The sequence below is a fragment of the Vitis vinifera genome, chromosome 2, assembly GCF_030704535.1.
Source record: "Vitis vinifera cultivar Pinot Noir 40024 chromosome 2, ASM3070453v1".
NCBI classification, from domain to species: Eukaryota; Viridiplantae; Streptophyta; class Magnoliopsida; order Vitales; family Vitaceae; genus Vitis; species Vitis vinifera.
The window spans coordinates 19,119,972-19,127,062 of NC_081806.1; the positions used below are offsets into that span (position 1 = coordinate 19,119,972).

General features: G+C 33.8%; 1 non-coding gene across 1 annotated transcript; it reads right to left on the reverse strand.

Annotated features, from left to right (window-relative positions):
- Nucleotides 1–5,421: 5,421 nt before the first annotated feature.
- LOC104877737 (uncharacterized) lies at nucleotides 5,422–6,818 on the reverse strand. Its single transcript, XR_002032316.2, has 3 exons — nucleotides 6,717–6,818; nucleotides 6,556–6,623; nucleotides 5,422–5,595 (listed from the first exon to the last, which is right to left on the reverse strand). It is a non-coding gene; the product is annotated as an uncharacterized LOC104877737 (transcript).
- Between the last annotated feature and the right edge of the window lie 273 nt (nucleotides 6,819–7,091).

A 7,091-nucleotide genomic window follows, 5' to 3' on the forward strand; every position in this document is an offset into this window, starting at 1 on the left:
ACCTCCTAAGTATAATGAACCTATTTAAACAATATCCAAGCCATATGATGTCCCAAAAAATTTTAAAAACTCCAAAGAAGTGGAGAATTGGGAGGGTACGAAGAATGTGAGGATTCCTCACACTCTTCGTACTCTGCTGAATTTTTTAGTATTTTTGGATTTCAATTTTTCTGGAAATCGTTTCACCACCTCCTAAGTATAATGAACCTATTTAAACAATATCCAAGCCATATGATGTCCCAAAAAATTTTGAAAACTCCAACGAAGTGGAGAATTGGGAGGGTACGAACAATGTGTGGATTCCTCACATTCTTGGTACCCTTGTGAATTTTTTAGTAATTTTGGATTTGGATGTTTTCAGAAATCATTTCACCACCTTCCAAGTGTAACGAACCTATTTAAACAACATCCAAACCATATGATATCCCAAAAAAATTTTAAAAACTCTAAAGAAGTGGAGAATTGGGAGGGTACGAACAATCTGAGGATTCCTCACATTCTTCGTACTCTGCTGAATTTTTTAGTATTTTTGGATATCAATTTTTCCGAAATCGTTTCACCACCTCCTAAGTATAATGAACCTATTTAAACAATATCCAAGCCATATGATGTCCCAAAAAATTTTAAAAACTCGAAAGAAGTGGAGAATTGGGAGGGTTTGAACAATGTGAGGATTCCTCACATTCTTCGTACTCTGCTGAATTTGTTAGTATTTTTGGATATCAATTTTTCCGGAAATCATTTCACCACCTCCTAAGTATAATGAACCTATTTAAACAATATCCAAGCCATATGATGTCCCAAAAAATTTTAAAAACTCCAAAGAAGTGGAGAATTGGGAGGGTACGAAGAATGTGAGGATTCCTCACACTCTTCGTACTCTGCTGAATTTTTTAGTATTTTTGGATTTCAATTTTTCTGGAAATCGTTTCACCACCTCCTAAGTATAATGAACCTATTTAAACAATATCCAAGCCATATGATGTCCCAAAAAATTTTAAAAACTCCAACGAAGTGGAGAATTGGGAGGGTACGAACAATGTGTGGATTCCTCACATTCTTGGTACCCTTGTGAATTTTTTAGTATTTTTGGATTTGGATGTTTTCAGAAATCATTTGACCACCTCCCAAGTGTAACGAACCTATTTAAACAACATCCAAACCATATAATGTCCCAAAAAAATTTTAAAAACTCCAAAGAAGTGGAGAATTGGGAGGGTACGAAGAATGTGAGGATTCCTCACATTGTTCGTACTCTGCTGAATTATTTAGTATTTTTGGATTTCAATTTTTCCGGAAATCATTTCACCACCTCCTAAGTATAATGAACCTGTTTAAACAATATCCAAGCCATATGATGTCCCAAAAAATTTTAAAAACTCGAAAGAAGTGGAGATTTGGGAGGGTACGAAGAATGTAAGGATTCCTCACATTCTTCGTTCCCTTATGAATTTTTTAGTACTTTTGGATTTCGATTTTTCCGAAAATCATTTCACCACCTCCTATGTGTAATGAAACGATTTAAATAATATCCAAGCCATATGATGTCCCAAAAAATTTGAAAAACTCCAGAGAAGTGGAGAATTGGGAGGGTACGAACAATGTGAAGATTCCTCACATTCTTCGTAGCCTTGTGAATTTTTGAGTATTTTTGGATTTGGATTTTTTCGGAAATCATTTCACCGCCTTCCAAGTGTAACAAACCTATTTAAACAACATCCAAGCCATATGATGTTTCAAAAAATTTGAAAAACTCGAAAGAAGTGGAGAATTGGGAGGGTTTGAACAATGTGAGGATTCCTCACATTCTTCGTACCCTTATGAATTTTTTAGTATTTTTGGATTTGGATTTTTTCAGAAATCATTTGACCACCTTCCAAGTGTAATGAACCTATTTAAACAACATCCAAACCATATGATGTCCCAAAAAATTTCAAAAACTCCAAAGAAGTGGAGAATATGGAAGGTACGAAGAATGTGAGGATTCCTCACATTCTACGTACCCTTGTGAATTTTTTAGTATTTTTGGATTTGGATTTTTCCGGAAATCATTTCACCGCATCCTATGTGTAACAAACCTATTTAAACAGAATCCAAGCTATATGATGTCCCCAAAAATTTTTATAACTCCAAACAAGTGGAGAATTGGGAGGGTACGAATAATGTGAGCATTCTTCACATTCTTCGTAGCCTTTTGAATTTTCTAGTATTTTTGGATTTGGATTTTTCCGGATATCATTTGACCACCTTCTAAGTGTAACGAATCTTTTTAAATAACATCCAAACCATTTGATGTCCTTAAAATTTTTTAAAACTCCAAAGAAGTGGAGAATTGGGAGGGTACGAAGAATGTGAGGATTCCTCACATTATTCGTACTCTTGTGAATTTTTTAGTATTTTTCGATTTCGATTTTTCCGAAAATCATTTCACCACCTCCTAAGTGTAATGAACTTATTTAAACAATATCCAAGCCATATGATGTCCCAAAAAATTTTAAAAACTCCAAAGAAGTGGAGATTTGGGAGGGTACGAACAATGTGAGGATTCCTCACATTCTTTCAATCCCTCAGAGTCATTCCAAAATTGACTTGTTTAAAAATTGTTGAACTTATGTTGAATCCTCATTTAAGGGGTTATATAGATTTGATCATTTTTCTTCAATAGGCCATCAAGTATTTTTTGGATAATCGGAATTAGGAGGTGCAATTTAGGCAAGTTGTCATGACTTAAGCCAACCTTAATTTGGATAAGGTTCGACTATTATTTATAATCTTTAGGTACAATTTTTTATTTCCAAACTTAATTAAGGTGAAATACAAATAAAAATTCGAACAACCCAAACCTAATCCAAATCCAATTTAATATTTTTATAATATTTATAGTTTAAATTATTTTATTTAATAAATTTATTTTATTTAATTTTGTAGATGTTACGATAATAATATAAAATTATAATTTTTTTTCCCTTTTTTACAAAGATACATAATTTTTTTTCCCATTTTAATTATCATCCCAAACTATTTTTAAATTTAGTATAAATATGCAAAAAAAATGTATTTTACACAAAATATAAGTACATGTTGAATCATATAGACCCAATTTGCTCAAGTCTAATACAAAGAACCCAAACTCAATCCAACCGTGGAAATTTGAACATCATTATTTTCTAGGATTAATTTTATTCACCTCACTTAAATTTAATATAAATATAATTAATTACTATTAATTTAATATTTTATAAAATATGTCATCTTCCTTTTATCATTTATTAATTTCATTCCACTCTCATTTTATTCAAAGTAAGTGAAATTTCTCATCTTGTCATGTTAGTCTCCTAAATAGAGTAAATATCATGGAATGCCATGAAAGGGACATGATATTCCATATATACCAAGAATTATATAAATGAATTTTTAAATAATTATTTTGCACCCAATCAATGGAGGACACGTGGCTCATTTGATATGTCCAAGTGTGTTTTAACTTACGAGAAATGAAATCGAAATTCTACGGAGCTTGACTACTTTTTCATCATAATGTACAAGGATGTCGTAATTACTAAATACATAAATGTTCGTGCATTACAAGATCAAAATTTGAAGACTTGAAGTTGGATTAAGAGGTTTTAAATACTTATAATCATTGTGACTCATTTATTTAGTTTGTATGGATAACCTATGAGGATTGAAACCCAAATTGTATAGACCTTGACTTCTTATTCATCACAATGTACGAGGATGTCATGATTACTCAATAGATGATTGTTCGAGCATTACAAGATCACAATTTGAAGACTTGAAGTTGGATTAAGAGGTTTCTAATGCTTATAATATTTAGTTTGTGTATATGTATTTTAAATATGGATGAGTAAACATTCAGTTATACTCATCCCTATACATACATTTTCAATTATAAAATTCATATCACTTACACCAAACAAATTTTATTCCCTATGCATATACTACCTGATAGAGTTGACCACCATGTTAGTCGAGTGTCATTGCATTGACCATCGTCTTTAACATTATTCCCATTGGATTATCCCTACCTTGTGTGCTACTGTTTTTGAACTTCTGTGTTAGGAGGACACAAATTCCACCTTAAGGCCTTCAATTTGACCTTTATTATTAACACACCTTCTCATACATTTATATAACCGCTTGCACGCAACTAAAGGTTGGTTTATATGGATGTTCGTTTACCACAATGATGTCCCTTCAAAGAAAGAGTAATTACATGTAGCAAAATACCAAATGGCCTATCCATACACGAATTTATGGAGGAAACCAAACAAATTACAACTTATACAAGGAAATATGAACCGGTCGACCGGTTATATTCTACCGGTTGCCTACTTATCTCAACCGGTAGCCACTACCCCTTTGACAATGCAGCAACCAAAAGGGGCAGTGGCTATCGGTTGAGATAAGTATGCAACCGGTCGACCGGTTCATATACTTCATTTAGTTTTCATTTAGGTATGTGATATGGTGATGAGATCAAGAAAAATGACTTCTCTTTGTTACTATTCCCAACATAAATCAAGACATAGGCTTACCCACAAACAAGCTCACATCAAACACCAAACAATAGTAATGTGATCCTTAAAAAACCCAACCTTATCATGTATAGATCTCAAAAGAGTTGCATAATCATGAACCAAGCCCTTAACAACCAAGGTCTCCACGTTAACTTTTGCTTATGCCTCGCACCCTAATATGACTCTTCATAATAAACTAGGTTCGGCAAGCTCAACATCTATAGAAAACTACATCACTATAGATAATTCATAAAAAACAAACAACTTAACCTTTGAAGTTTGGTCCTTCAAACAGAGGAGCAAGACAAGAAACAAGCACTCAAATAATCATCATTTCTAGTTACCCTTCTCCTTACAAATAACATCCACTCTTCAAACTCTTTATCTAATAAGAAGCGAAGGTTAAAGGGCATTCCCGCGATTGTAAGACTTCCATCAAATGTTCATATAGTAGTTTATGGAGTTTTAGGGTTCCATAAAAAACTTTTGAGACTGAAAGGAGTGAATATGATTTCAATTTTCACCAGAGTTGGCTTTGAAAGAAAGCATTGTAGGGTTCATTTGGAATGTTGGAATAGGAAATAGGAATTTGAAAATTCATTCCATTTCATATTCATTAATCTGCTTAGCATATAACTAGAAATAGGAATAGGAATAAAAAATTCATTATCAAGAAAATTAAAACCCGGTCTTGTAAGAATTTTGATTCTTCTCTTGCACATATGGTATAATGATTCACCTACATGTTCATTCTCATTCTATTCCTATTCCTACATGCCAAATGCACCCACTCCTGAGCCGTGCTTTAACATAATGTCACGACAACCCTATAATTCTAAGGCTCGATCAAACAGTCAGTTAAACAGTAACAGCTATAATACCTGCACCACCATTGGACCAGCAGCTAGAAGCAGCAGCTGCACGGTTGTCATGGATGCTAAGCTGCTTTGTGAGCTTTACAAGAAGAGAGGACTGTTTCTGGTTACGCTCCCTCCTTCGTTTCACATTCTGAACCTCCTGAAGTAGTTCTTCAATCCTTGCAGTGCTTTGGGCACTGAGAACCAATGTATAAAAAATTGCAGTTTTTTTAATGAAAAAAAATTCAGACGGGAAAATAGAAGATATTGAATAATTAAGGTAGTGTTTAAGTGTCAGCTTCATGATGTGTTAAATGCAAAGACACCATTCATCATGCAACCAATTCATGTAAAAATTCTTTAAGATACCAGTTCACACCCCTTCTCACAACCTGTCAAGAGGATAGAATAGATATTTTTCTTTTTTATTCTTTAGATGTTCTTCATGCATGCTGATGGAGAATGGTATAATTTTTTTCCCATAAAACTCATTCTCTGCTAGAAATGGAGATAAAATAAATTCCATAACATATATAATTTCTATGTAACAGCTAAAGATACTTCAATATCTTTGTATTGTGCTCATATTCCATCACTAGGGATGCAGAGGCATCAACAGAATTGAAGTGAGTGGTATGTGGAACCCAGGTAGTGAGTTAGTTCCAGGTTAGGGAATTAGAGGTGGCGGGAGATTTCTTGGAATTGATTTTATGAGGTGCAATATAACTAAGGTGGAAAAGATGAGAGCAGGATGAATCATTGAAGGATTCTAAATGTGGCTAGTCCTTACTCCTTACTCCCATCTTTATTGCCTAGCAGATGTGCTGCATCCCAGCATAAATGCTGGCCTCCTAGGAGACAATATTTCTAGAGCTAATTAGCTGTTTGGGTAGCAAGAGGGTCTAGGGAGTTCTGAATTGCCTTCTCTCTTATATGTTCTGTTTTAGTTTCCCTAATCTGAGTATTCACTCTCTTTTACATGATTTATACCCTCTTGGCCACTTCCTCTGAGAGTTTCTGCTATCTATAAAAAAATTTACCAACACAAACAACCAAAAGTATTCCAATAGTAAAGCATTCATATTTCCTCTTTTTGATAACATATATATTAAGGTATTTAGAGAATTGTGTGTTTCCATATGGCAAAGAGTACCAACCTGACAGAACTGTATAACTGATTAAGCATATCTTCCTTGGATTTTTCTACTTGGCAAAGGACAACTGCCTGCTCAACCACAACAGGTAATAAAGAATACTAAGAGAACTACAAAAGCAACAAAATACATGAATCATAATGGATTTAAGAAAACAAATCGACTTTTGGGACATTGGTAGCAAGGCTGTTCAGAACAGCTTCAACATAACCACGCACTTCTTAAGACATCCATCGGAGCTCTTCTTCTGGATCTGCAGGTCTTCTGGCCATTGTATCCTATAAAATTTTCAATGCAACCAAACAGTAACCACAAAAGACCTAATAACAAATGAAAAAAATGTGAACTATAGAATTTATGTTCTGGGACCAGTACAGAAGTCAAAGATGGCAGAAGCACCAAAGTTCTAAATTAACCACAATTATATCAAGAAACACAAAAGACCAAATGCAGGTAAGCTCCAAAGCAACTAGTTGTGCTATAGAATTGTGCCAAAAAGAAAAGGAAAAAACATTTCAAAAGGACTCACAAGAGAACCA